Raw genomic sequence first — 13,289 nt, 5'->3', positions numbered from 1 at the left:
TATTTGTAATATATTATATTATTTGTAATCAGCACAAATTATTTGTCCCTATATGATAAAATCCACCATCCCCCCCTGATTTTTTTTTTTACAACTCGAGTACTGCCTATATAACCTAAACCACGTGGGTAAAGCAATTTCAAAAAAAAAAAAAAAAGAAAAAGTGCCATACCTACAAATAATTTGTGGGCGGTCCGAAGTGACACATTGTCCTGCCTTAAATTATACCTGTTAACTGTATCTAAACAATCTTTAGGCTGCTAAACTGAATTTAAAATCCGATGACGCGAGCTGCGCTGGGTTGCAATAGGTCTGTTGCAGAGCTGCAGTGGCTGCAGGCAGCGTGTGAATGGTCCTGATGAGAGTGTTCGCTGCCTGCCGACAAAACAGGGAAAAGAGACGCGAGATCCGCTCTGTGCGTCAGGACGCACGCGATAACCGCATATGGCCTGTGTTCTGTCCTCATACCAGCTGGTCGTGCCAAGCCGTTCAACTGCGTGAAGGTGAAGAGTTTTGGCGAACAGTTTTGGGGGGGGAGAAAAAAAACAAGCGTGAACAGAGCCACACCAGACAGCCAAGAATCTGATTTTCCTTGCATGCAGACGTTTTTGCGACGGTGGCACATTTGCTGACACGCTCTCCGTTTAAGCAGCGACGGACGTAAAACCTACAACACGATTATCTCCAACTTCAGCTTCGACAACGCTCTTTTTCCCCCGTCTTTTTTCCTTTTTCCTCTTTGTTAAACATTTCATCAGCGGTGAAGTAACTCACGTATCATTCCTGTTTACATCCCTAACAATGGTGTCGTTGCTGATATTTATTTTGATACCCAGATGGGCGCATTTTCGGGATAATCGCTCCCGTCTATTCTAAGGATTTCCCACCACTGCCTCGTAGGGTGGATTCTTTTTTTTTTCCTTTCGTTTATTGTCGCTTCGTGTTTAAGATAGCAACCTATTAATTTTTAATTCATATGCATCTGCACGAAGACGGTACCCGAGAGGAGAGAAAAAAAAAGTCATACCAGTGGGGGAGAAAAGGAGAAGGAGGCGAGCGAGGGGAGAACCGAGAATGAATGAGACACACTGAGCCACCGAGAAGACGGAGACTGGAGGAATCGAGGTAAGACCGACGGCCAGTTTTTATTTCATGTGCACTTAATACACTATATATCAGTGCGACAATAATGGCATGATATATGCAGCAAGCAGGCGCCCCGCATCAACCGCCGCCAGCTGTCCGGGCGTGAAATCTGAGTTATTTATTTAATATTTAATGGAGTTAATGTTAACGGTGCGTCTTTTGCGGTCGTTCTTATTTAAAATGACATGTCCCAAATTAGTCGAATTGGTAAGCAGTCTTGATTGTGGGTCATACACTGCACTATGGCCCTTTACGCAGACACATACTGGCAATTCTCATGAACACGTAGTCTATAAGCTTGGGTAGGATAATTTGCTTGTCCCATAAAAACAATATAGTGGAAGGTTTTTTTAGTTGACCGAAATTCCGAGGTGAATTATGCTTCTACATGCAGAGCTCATTAGAAGCGACGAACTGCTCGTTTTCCAGCCACACTAGCAGCAAAATGATAAAAGTATTCAGTTTGGACTCTCTCTTTTCCTGAGAGTGCAGGATCCTTTCAAGGGAGAAAGAAATTAAGCATCTCATTGAGCATTAGAGGAATGAATGCATCAGAGCAAAGTGTAAAGCTCCAGAGTGAATTGCTCTGTCCATTCCCACAACATTAATCCTGTACCTGTCAAATCATTACCTACAGACTAGCCCTTTTTCAGAGCTCATGAAGTGAACCACAGAGAACCCTTGGCTCAGGTTTAGGACTCCTCATTTATTTGAAATCCAAAATAGAGAATATGTATTCCACAAGTGGCACCTTGATTGATTCCTGTCTAAACATCACTTCTCCACAGTGTTCATAAAACGTGTCCGGAGCACTATCCTAGTGCAATTTAATTAGATGTGACTCCATAATGTTTTGAGGCTCGTGCCATGAACACTGGCACCATTACACTATTACTATGCTGAACTAATTCCCAATTTAATAATAAAACATGCAATAAAAAGACATCAACAGCCTATGTTGTGGTGATGACAAATGAAATTAAACTTTTGTGTTTGTCTGTTCTCGTGATGAAATTAAATCTGAGAAATCATGCTACAAACACTCCAAAAGAAGTTATTTTCGACTTGTCAGACTTTACCTAATTTCACTGGTGTCCGTTGTGTTTATCCTGCAAGTTCTTGGGGAAAAATTGGCATGTCTACTATTCTGAAGGGGCTGAATGGAATTCAAATTCTTCAGGTGGTAAAACAGCAATATTGCAGCTGTCTGATTGCGTTATCTGGGCATTCAAGAAAGCAGGCTTTGAATTGGTTTACTGCCAAACACACTCCCCAGGAAGACAGAAGGATTTATTTCCCCCTTGTCTGTGTGTCACATCACCCTCAGAAAAATTATTCCTGGCTTTCAGTTCTTGAATAATAGTCATAAATTATCATTGCATTAATGATCATCAGACATTTAACAAGTTACTAATCATAATTTGATTTATTTCATTGTGGATGTTCGGAGGCTCTGCAGTGAAGTGGTCAGGAGTTGGTAATAATATTTATCCTCTAATATGCAGAACTTCCCAGCGGATCTTTGCATATAACAGAATTATTTAGATGCCACCCCCCCCTCCCAAATTATTCCCTTCTAAAACACATGTGCCTGATGCACATGCATGCACACATACTTCATTAACTGAATTTATCCACATCCACAAATGGAAGCTTGTGTGCTGTTTTATTTTCTTTATAAATGTAAAACATAATTCTCAACATGAGCAGTCTTACAGTTTCCTTTGAATTTTTGTCACTCTCTACTTTATGCAATATTTATGTACCCCCTACAGCTCTCAGACAAGGCTGACTAAATGAATATGTTAATAGAAAATAACCAGAGAGACAAAGCACTGATATGAAATTCAGAAAATGACCTATGATGTTTCACACCCTCACGGCAGCGACATTTACTGCATTGATGCCTGTTTGTAAAGTAATAACCTTCACTTGATTTAAAAAAAAAAATGATGGAAGCTTTTGGTATCATTTTAAAACTGGGTTTTTTTAGTTTTTACACCACAGATATGAATGAAAAACCAAGAACCACATATTGAAAGCTACAAGCCACCCCCAAAAAGATGACATTTAAATAAAAAATGTTTTTAACCTGTGAACGACACGGACTGTGTTGTTTTTTTGTAACGGCACAACATTATACAACAGTTTCAATAGGCTTTTGGTTGCAAACAACATCTTTTAAAGGGCAGGGAAGATTATAGCCTATAGCATGGACGTGTGAATTAAACCAATATAACCCCACTCACCAAAAAAAAAGCATCTTCCTTTGTGAGGTTAAAAAAACAACAACTTCTATTTGTCTCTCATATGAATGGACAGGTGAGGGCTGATTATTAGTGCTCCTTTATTAGTCTTGTATGGGGGGACTTGTATGGTACACCCTGGACGGGTAGCCAGTCCATCACGGGGCCACACAGTGACAAATGAAAGAAGTAACCATTCACGCTCACGCTTCTGGACAACTTAGAACCACGAATCAAACCCCCACGGATTTTTTTAGACTTTACTTAGTACTTAGTACTTACTTTACTTTAAGGAAGAGGGAGCCACCAGCAGGAATTTGGAGCAACAACTTTGCTGCTTTGAGGCAACTGTGCTAACCACCACACCACCGTAGTCAGGTTAAACCTTCAAGCATTCATGTGCAACTAAACAAAGTGCATTGTCATTTCACCGTGATACCTAAGGATGTACAAATTCCATGTATGTATTAACCAGTCATTATCAGACCAGCAGATATCAAACCAGTTTCAGTGTTTGACGTACGATACACTTAAAAACGTAATTTATTTACTTGTACAGAACCTGTTTAAACTAATTCAATCTACAGAGAATTTTTTAAGGATAGTTTGTGCCAGTACTGAACAGATGATTTCAACAATGGCACGGCAATATATTCTGATGTTAGGCTTAATCTCAGCGTTTCCTTTTTAATGATAAAAGGTTTCCAGATATGATATCCGATTAGAACTACAAACCAAGCATGCTGGTCGGTGAATCCACAGCCCATCTTACTGTAGTCCAAAGAACAAGCGAATTTGTTTCAAATGATCATGCCCAAATAGATTTGTCCAAACGCTAGCGTACTTATAATTTTAATGAAAAGAAAACAAACCTTTGTGAAATTGAATTGTATCTGGATGTGCATTTTTGACCTTTGGTTTTAATCTCATTTCTGCATAGGACATGAAATCACTCACATGTCTTCATGATAGCTCATGATTAGAAAGCTCTTTTCAGCCTATTCCATCTCGTTGGGGTGGAGGCAACTGTATGCAGTGAAAGATGTGGCAGTGGTGGGATACGGTCCTGTTTTTACCGTTTCCCATGAGGTGGTGTGTTTCTGTGTCCCCCTTGTGCCTGGGCAAAAAGTAGTCTATTATGCCCTTTTTTGTAATGTCAAAATGCTGTGTCTGTAGGGCGTTCTTTTCTTTTTTGTCTCCTGACTGACCTAGAAGCTTGTTATTGTGTTGCTCCTTGCTTTACCGAACTTCCTCCATTTGTAAGCAGCTTTTTTTCCTTTCTTTTTTTTTCATTTTTACCTGCCAGTGACAGTTGTGTGGTTGTCACTAGCCTGATAAGACTTATTCTGACCGGAAAGCCATTATGATTATAATGACAGTTATTGTGGTTCAGTGTATAGCCATCACCCAAAATAAAATCACACAAAATGGTTTTTAACAGCTGTTGCTGGACTCATTATTGCAATCAAAAATACCCCATTATGTTTACTAAAGCAATTTGTAATGTTTTGTCTGTTATCCCCTTACACATTATATTATGTTTTGGGAGTGCAAATATGTAGCAATAGATTGGAAGTAAAAAAAAGGAGGGGAGGAGTGTGAGGTTGAGGGCAGTGCAGGAGCACAAGGCAGACGCATATAATAGAGAACAAGCAGGGACTGTCATCGTTGCGATGTGTTGCAAAAACGATGGGCATTGTTCGTCCAGTTTTAAATCCACGTCTTTTTTGTGCCGCAGAGTTTTCTGTGATGTAGCCTCGCAGTCATGCAGCGGATGAATACTGCAGCTTATCATCTCTGTGGTCGCTGTTACATTCGAGGAAAGTATGGAGGTGTGGGTTTTGAGAAAACAGTCTTACAGGAACCCTACCACACACTAATTCAATTCAGTGCTGCCAACCTTGAGCGTGTGTAGGCGCCGGTATGGCGAAAATGAACAGGAGCAACAAGAGCACATGGACAGAAAAAAAAAAAATCGATGAGGACTCTTTTTCATAAATGGAGTGGGTGTTAAATTAGCTGGATTGGCCCATGTAGCAGCATGCAGGATTGAGTGTTTGGTGTATTTGGGATGTGTCTATTGACTGAGAGACAACTTGGTGTACAGCAGTGAGAAGGCGCAGCAATGCTCAATCAATGTGACCAATCGGCATCACTGGTATTTCATTCAGTTTTACAGATATTTTCTCAGAGGGGGAGACTGTGAATTCGTGTTCAAAAAATTTGTAACTGCACTTTCAACGCAAATTATAACCACTTTTTGAGATAGATTTTTTTGTGGCATTTTCTGCTCTACTTGCATGCTCACAAAAACACTCAAGCAACGTTTCTATCAGTGTGTGCATTACGGTCACCTTTCATAACCCTTTTGAGCCTGTGTGGTTTTCTATTAATGCTGTAAGAAGCAACTTTAAAAACTATTTATCATCTCACTCTGTTTGTCCTTTTTCTTTTTTTAACATGTGTTTCATTGGCTTTCAAAGCCCTGTGGTACGATGGGATTTTGAGGGCATTTCAGAATAATCATCACCAATCAGTGTAATCCTGCCCTGCAGTTGCTTGGTACTTTAGGAAAACCAGTTATGGCAGCTCCTGCCAAAAGTGTATAATGATATGGTCCTCTGAACACCATGAGATCAATTCCAGTACCTCTATAGCCATAGTACAACACATGCAATCATGGAGAAATGAGCACTGATATACTCTGAGTGGATGCATGCAACACAAAGGAAAGAAGTATGTTCAAATGCACTTTTGAAATGTTTTTGAACCGAATTGAGCTCAATTTTTACACGAAGGGTAAAATTGAAAAGAGCAAAAGGGAGAAAAGTAAATATTTTACTCAAAGAAAAGGTTGAAGAGAAGGTCTATGAAGGAGGTTAACCCTTTTCCTTGGGTAATTGGAGTTGCATTCCACATCCAACCTGTCCATTTGAAAAAGGAAGGGCACAGAGATGAAAGGAAACAGGGATCAATTGACCTAATAGCTTGTTCAATCAATCCTTATGTTTTTTTTTTTTTTATCTTCTGATCGCTTGATAGAGGGTGCAGACCGGAGTGGCAGATGAGCTCCTCTAATTGGCTCAACCAAAATGGACGGCAGAGGAGGCTGAGTGGTAATGGCAGGCGCAGTTGTCACTTCTCCTTACACCTGGTGCTCTCATTCTACCAGTGTCAATACTGACACCTTTACCCTCATTACCTCCAGCTTAGGGCCATGTGTAGACCCTTCATCAACTGCTGCAGGACTCCAGAGTTTCTTTATTACCCCTCGGTTTGCATAATGCACCAAACTCCTCGCTGTCTGCGTCTGACCTCTCAGACTCAATTATCCAATTACTCGTTATTGTCGGAGCGATCATAGCGTTTTGTGAGGCGCTGGAATTAGGAGAGAGATGTCTATAAACAGCCATGTTGACCGGAGACTCACCTGAGCCATTCCACCGAGGATGGCTCCAGTGGGTTCATATTTGTGTCAGCAGCACTCCCCTCGGAGTATACGGTGTTGGACTGATGCGCACATGTTTGTGTTTGTGCATCTCATGCTCCATGCTGTGAGCTGTGAGAAGAGGTGCAGGAGCAGAAGAAGCTGCTTGTTTTTCTTGTTTACCAAGATGGTCATTAGAGGGAAGCAGGCAAAGAAAAGAGAGTAAAAAGTAGGGGAGGGGAGGTGGAGAATTAAAAGAGAGATGAATATACTCATAAACACTAAAAGATTCATGTATGGACAAAATAGAAGCCAAATTAGACATAGAGAGGGAGGTGCACTATATGGAAAAAGTCCATAAACACCAAGAGCAATGAACTTGCTCGAGTGCTCGAAAGACAGAGCACATCCGGGGTGGATTAATTAAGGATTATAATTATGTTGGGACTTTTCATGTCTCACCTGAGACCAACCAGCACTGTGCCTCTCCAATCCTCCTGCCCTATGCTCCTCTGCACATATGGACACAGGCTACAGGAAAATACTACTCACAATTTCTGTATCATAGATTCACCCCTCTGACACGGTGCATATACGAGAATGAGTGCAACAGTGTATTAACCTTTCTGCTGCCGTTATTTTAATCAGTCCACCACAACACAGGTCTCATAATGTTAGCCTTTGTACTCATGCAGCAAATGCATCAAATCAATCTTTGTTCTGCACACAGTACTCGGTACAATAAGCTTTGTCTTGAGGGAAAAGCAGATTAGGGAGCAGGCGATGGTTCTTAATATTTGGTAGATGAAATCAAGCTGGTGTAGTGCAGGTCTTGAGAACTAGTGTTAAAGAGCAATTGAGTAATTTACCATTTACACTTTTGCTGGGGAATTTACAACACACTTTGAATAATGACATGCAGTAAAACATTTATATAAAACTGTTTTGGTAAATGATCATTCTATTTTGTCCAGGAAATCATATAGTGGTTTTTTTTGCCTGCTGCTGTAATAAACTGGGCTTTTGGGAAGGATGAGAAAGAAAATAAACATTTTAAGTCCGTGAGTTGGAAGAATGCAGGACGATCCAGTTCTGGCGAGCTGTTGCAAATGTAAGAATTATGATACGATTTCTTCCTGCAATAGAAAGATGGGGCCATAATATTCCATTGCCCCAACAATAAGCGGATGAAATGTTGAGTATTCAGTCAACAACTAACACCCAGAATTAACCATATCTTTGTTGGGTAATATGCCACTAAACTGACAATGCGTCCTCAGCGACACTGCAATGCAGCATAATTTAGCAAATGAGCGCTTTGCCTCTTAAAAGAAAAGTGGAACGTTTAACAAAAAACATGTCTTAATGATGGGCACTGAGAAAGTCTAGATGATGGATGGTGAAGGTCTTTTTTTCTAAATGAATGCAGTGGCATGTCTGTCAGAATATGAGCATACTTATAATCCATTAATGATTACTATCACAGCACTTGTGCCACAGTAGTGTAATTAGCGTACCATGGTAAGAGAGTACATACACCACACTTTATAGGGTCATGTTACCACAAATGGCAATTACAAGGTCTCATGTTAACCTCGAGTCACCTCACAGATCCAAGTAAATGTAGAAGAAACTTGCAACATAACATAAACTGGCCACCCAAAGCACTCACAGACACATTTTCTGCTGCCACAGAGGCATTTAGGGAGCAGAATGGGAGAGGATTTAATTGAATCTTTGATCATTATAGAATTACCATGTGCCTCCTTGGCACCCCAGTTATTGTTTCATGGATTAATCATTTTCATTCAACAAATTGTGGAATCCACGCAGCAAATCAGCACACTGCCTGCTCGACTTAGATATGCAGTCGGAGCAAGGGAATTTCAATGTGTTCCTGCCCTCCGATGGGCTCCAGTCATTCACGCGACTTGATTTATTTGACAGATTGGTTTTATTGATTTACTGAATTAATGTGGTGCCAGTTTAATCAGTGTGCTATGGAACTATGCGGAACTTGACATCTCTGTGAACTCAAATGAATTGAGTGTACAATATTGATCTGCTTATCTACAGTATTTATTCAGCTATTTGTCTAAGAGCTGATTAATTCAGTGTGTACTAGCAGCACAGGTATGTGTTTATGAGGCTGTGCAGGTAGTTTCTTCTTTGTGTATCTATCTGTTTCGGTATATTTGCGTAACTGGTGCTGCATCTATTAATGTCTGAAGCTGTCACGCTGTTATTGCAATGGCTGTAATTAGAATTTATACATCTCTTCTTTTTGTGCATGTGGGGAAAACGGTAACTGCTGTTACTGTAAGTAATAAAATGATAGATCATATGCAGACTCAGCAGATATACGGTGAACAGTAATGTGCTTGTGAACAGGTATGCACATACAAATGCACAAATGCAAGTGCAATATACTGTAAGTTTCAGGACTGTGCTTGTATTTTGACTGTGCGAGCGCTTTTTTTTAATGGTGGCATGTAAGAATGGGCGATATTTTACCGTTCACGATATACCGTCCAAAAAATTCCTCACAATAAGAATTCGTCATCTCGCGGTAAAAACGATAAATTCCCTTTGATAAAGTTTTTGTGTAAAAATGATTTATGGTTCTGCGTTAAATCCACAACGTACGGGAAGGAAGGAAGGAAGGAAGGAAGGAAGGAAGGAAGGAAGGAAGGAAGGAAGGAAGGAAGGAAGGAAGGAAGGAAGAAAAGAAGGAAGGAGAGAGCAGGAGGAAGGAAGGAAGGAAGGAAGGAAGGAAGGAAGGAAGGAAGGAAGGAAGGAAGGAAGGGAGAAAAGAAGGAAGGAGAGCAGGAGGAAAGAAGGAAGGAAGGGAAAAAAGAAGGAAGGAAGGAAGGAAGGAAGAAAAGGGGAGAAGGGAGAAAACAAGGAAAGGGGGAAGGAAGGGAGAAAAGAGGAAGGGAAGAGGGAAGGAGAGAGCAGGAGGAAAGAAGGTAGCAAGGAAGGAAGGAAATGAGCCTGAAAGAAAGAAAGAAAGAAAGAAAGAAAGAAATTAAGAAAGAAAGAAAGAAAGAAAGAAAGAAAGAAAGAAAGAAAGAAAGAAAGAAAGAAAGAAAGAAAGAAAGAAAGAAAGAAAGAAAGAAAGAAAGAAAGAAAGGATAAATTCCCGTTGATGACGATTTGTGTAACAAACATGGCGGATCTGAGAGCGAGATAGATTTATAGTTGAAAAGGTGGAGTTGAATTGGTATTTTTTAATCGTTATCGGGATAAATGCCGGAAATTATCGTGATACATTTTTTAGTCCATACCGCCCATCCCTAGTGGCATGTGCTGTAATTGCAGGCAATATATTTTACAGTTGGAACAGTGTTCAGGCCTGGTGAGGTGATTGAGCAATATCTGTCAAAATGGGCCAGAAGAGAGAACCGCTCTCTAATTAGCGCTAACTTAGGATGGATATGGATGCTCTCTGACAGCTGTCTCATCTGATTCAGCTGCCTGTGGTAGAAGACCGTTTGTTTGGAGTGGTTTGTTTAGGCTCATTATGGATAAAAGTAGAAGTGTCACACGTCTCTTTCCTCCTGTTCCATATGTAATGAACAGAATCTCAGCTAGTTAATTGGCTACCTGTGTTTACAGAGCTAACTGTAAACTCATAAGACATTTGGCAATTGTATAATCCATGTACATGTTTGAATATTTTTTTCTTTTTAAACAGGGAATTTATAAAAAACAATCAAAAACACAAGCCAATTGATGTGGTTTTAATATGTCTGGATAGCAGGGCTGGATGATATTAGGAAAACATGTACTATGCAATATTGCTGAAATGCGATATTATTGAAGATTGTGATATTGACACGACATCCGATGCATATATAAACAAATACTTAAGTGTATACTGTTAAAATCCTTCTGCCTTGCTTGAAAACATAGACAACAGATAGCGAAAACACTGTTTAGACATTGAGAAAAAAAGAAATGTATTACTTTTAGTACACCAACATTTCTTTTTTAAGAAATGACATCTGGCAATATCTGTTGTATTAGCAATAACCAGCTTAGTTGTATGGAAATGAAGTATCTTGATCATTTTAATGAAACATCTTTATGCATCCTTAAAACATTTTCTGCCGCACTGATAGGAATTTTAATAGGAATACTATTATAAAAAAGAAAACAACAATAAATTAAAATTAAGGCCGTTATAGTCCATATTATGGGTGTAATATATGTTATTAACATTCAGAGCATGAATGCATGGCACTGACAAACATAGGAGAGTAACTATTATTGCCTCTATTTTATTTATTTATTTTTTTTATATTAGTCCTGCTCAACGGAACGTACTGGAATTGAAGGGACCCAAAGTCTATCGATAGATGACTCAAAGCTGTTTTTAGTAAGAATTAAACATGTGTTTGCAGCAAAACGGCTATGCTAAAACTTAGTCAAATCCAGTTGCACCACATCAAACTGTTATTTTAATGCTCTGACAAGATCATTTTATTCCATTTAAGCCAGACAAGGTTCCCCCAGACAAACTGATATCATTTTATCTCTGTAAGTGTACAGAAAGTGCATAAAAAACACAGTTTGGGCCGACCTTCTCCTTTCAGTCGCTGCCAGTTTGTTATAAATCTGCACAAGTTAACTACCCAATATAACACAAACATCAGTTGGCTGATGATTTCAAACCAGAAGGAATTTTTCAAAACATCTGTTTTCATAACCTTCAAAGGTGTTTCGGTGAGAAATAGAAGGTCTTAACAAATAGACACAAATTCACAGTGGGACTGTAATTTTGCTTATGGTACAAAAAATCTAGCAACGGCAGCAGAACCTTATTAATGGCGGGTAAAATGAACCATGTAATGTCATGCAGTACAGCAGAAAATAAAACTTACATGTGTTGTTTTTTTTTAATCATATGAAATGAATTTCAGCTCAGGTCATAATTGCTGTACATGTTGAGACAAATGAAAAGGGCAGCGATCTGCGTTCCTTATTGGGACATTTCTGAAGAGCATTATATTATATAGAAAGATGACTAAATTAATATTCTGCAAATTATACATAGTAATTATGTATAATCACAAGTATTTGGTTGGTTACTTTTTGTATTGTTGTTTGTATTATTACATTATGTAATTATGTGACATTGCTGTAAATTATGCATTATGTTTGTGGTCCCTTGAACTGCATTTAAATACACAGAAAAATCAGCCTTCAAAGAATGTTTTTTTACTCACAAAACCTATTTACATCTGCAGAGGTTATGTGAGTGCCAGTAGCCTGATTATTATCATGATCATGTAAGCCTGACAGAATACATCAACAGACTTACTGTAACTCAAAGTCTGTATTTATTTTTCACTCTTTGTTCTATCATAAATCTTATTTTTTCATTTCTTTCATGTCACTGTGTTTCTGTGCAAAACAGAGGAGTGAGTACTGATGGAAAACTAAGGAAAACACGTGTCTGGGAATAGTGAAAGTGAACCGTCTTTGGTGGTGTTTGACTTTGATCTGACAGTATCTGTCATGTGCTTCCACACATTCGTCATCACAACAAAACAGTCTTTTCACCTGGATGGCAAAAAAAGACTCTGCTTGGTTACTCTGCATTTTACAAATCAGGGAACCGTTGTGTAATAAGCAAGTAAAGTCACCACTAATTGTTTATATTAGTCACATTAAAAAGGTTATAGTGTTATTTAACGCAGAGGTGCCATTTATTGTCTCACTCTACCTACCGAACCGCATTCTGTGGCACTAGTGGCCTTTATTGACGGTAGGTGGACAGGAAAATAGGTATTGAGAGAGAAGCGAAGACAAGAAGCAAAAAGTGACAGGCCAGGACTCGAACCGGCGCTGTAATGTCTCTGCAAATAGCACCCACTCAACCCACTGAGCCATCCCCTGTGGTTTTAATTTTCTTCTTTCTGTAAACTTGGGTGTTTTCTTTGCTTATAAGACCTTAAAGCAGCACTATGTAACTTTTCCACCTTAATATAATATTTCCAGAGTCATTGTGATGGCACATCAACTTCCAACAGGTTTAATGACACCTCTGTCATGGTCTGAGGGGTCTGTATCGCCTTCACTGGCACTATGTAACTTTGAGGAGCATGGTAGGAACCCTTCCACACTAAAAAACTACAAATCTTTACGGCTTTGACTGCTTTACGGCTTACGTCACTTCCCCCTCCTTCCCGATTCGTAGTCGAGACCAAAGCTGGGCGTGGAGCGCAGAGCTCAGCAGAAGCTGGTATCATGGCCGAAGCAGCGAAAAAAACTAAGAAAATAAAAGTTTTATCGGAGGAGGCGAAAAAAGAAAGCGGGAGAGTAACAAGCTAAATGCCCGGACAAAAAAAAAAAAAAAAAATGCTCGGACAAGAATAAACATTGGCCCGGCGTTCACTCGCTGGTGTGCGATGAAAGACGAGGAGGGATGTCCGACAAGAGAGACAGAATTGTTATGATACAAA

The 13,289-nt window shown here is 39.5% G+C and overlaps 1 protein-coding gene across 1 annotated transcript in view; it reads left to right on the top strand.

The window, feature by feature from the left end:
• Positions 1-423: 423 nt before the first annotated feature.
• adgrl1a (adhesion G protein-coupled receptor L1a) overlaps positions 424-13,289 on the top strand; it is a 107,751-nt gene continuing 94,885 nt past the window's right edge. Inside the window, exon 1 of the mRNA XM_061712924.1 lies at positions 424-1,125. The gene's annotated coding sequence lies outside the window, so the exon portion shown is untranslated. The remainder of the gene's footprint in view (positions 1,126-13,289) is intronic.

This window comes from Cololabis saira, chromosome 21, assembly GCF_033807715.1.
Source record: "Cololabis saira isolate AMF1-May2022 chromosome 21, fColSai1.1, whole genome shotgun sequence".
Classification (NCBI taxonomy): domain Eukaryota; kingdom Metazoa; phylum Chordata; class Actinopteri; order Beloniformes; family Belonidae; genus Cololabis; species Cololabis saira.
Note: the sequence above shows the minus strand (reverse complement) of the source record. Positions and strands in the feature narration are given on the sequence as shown.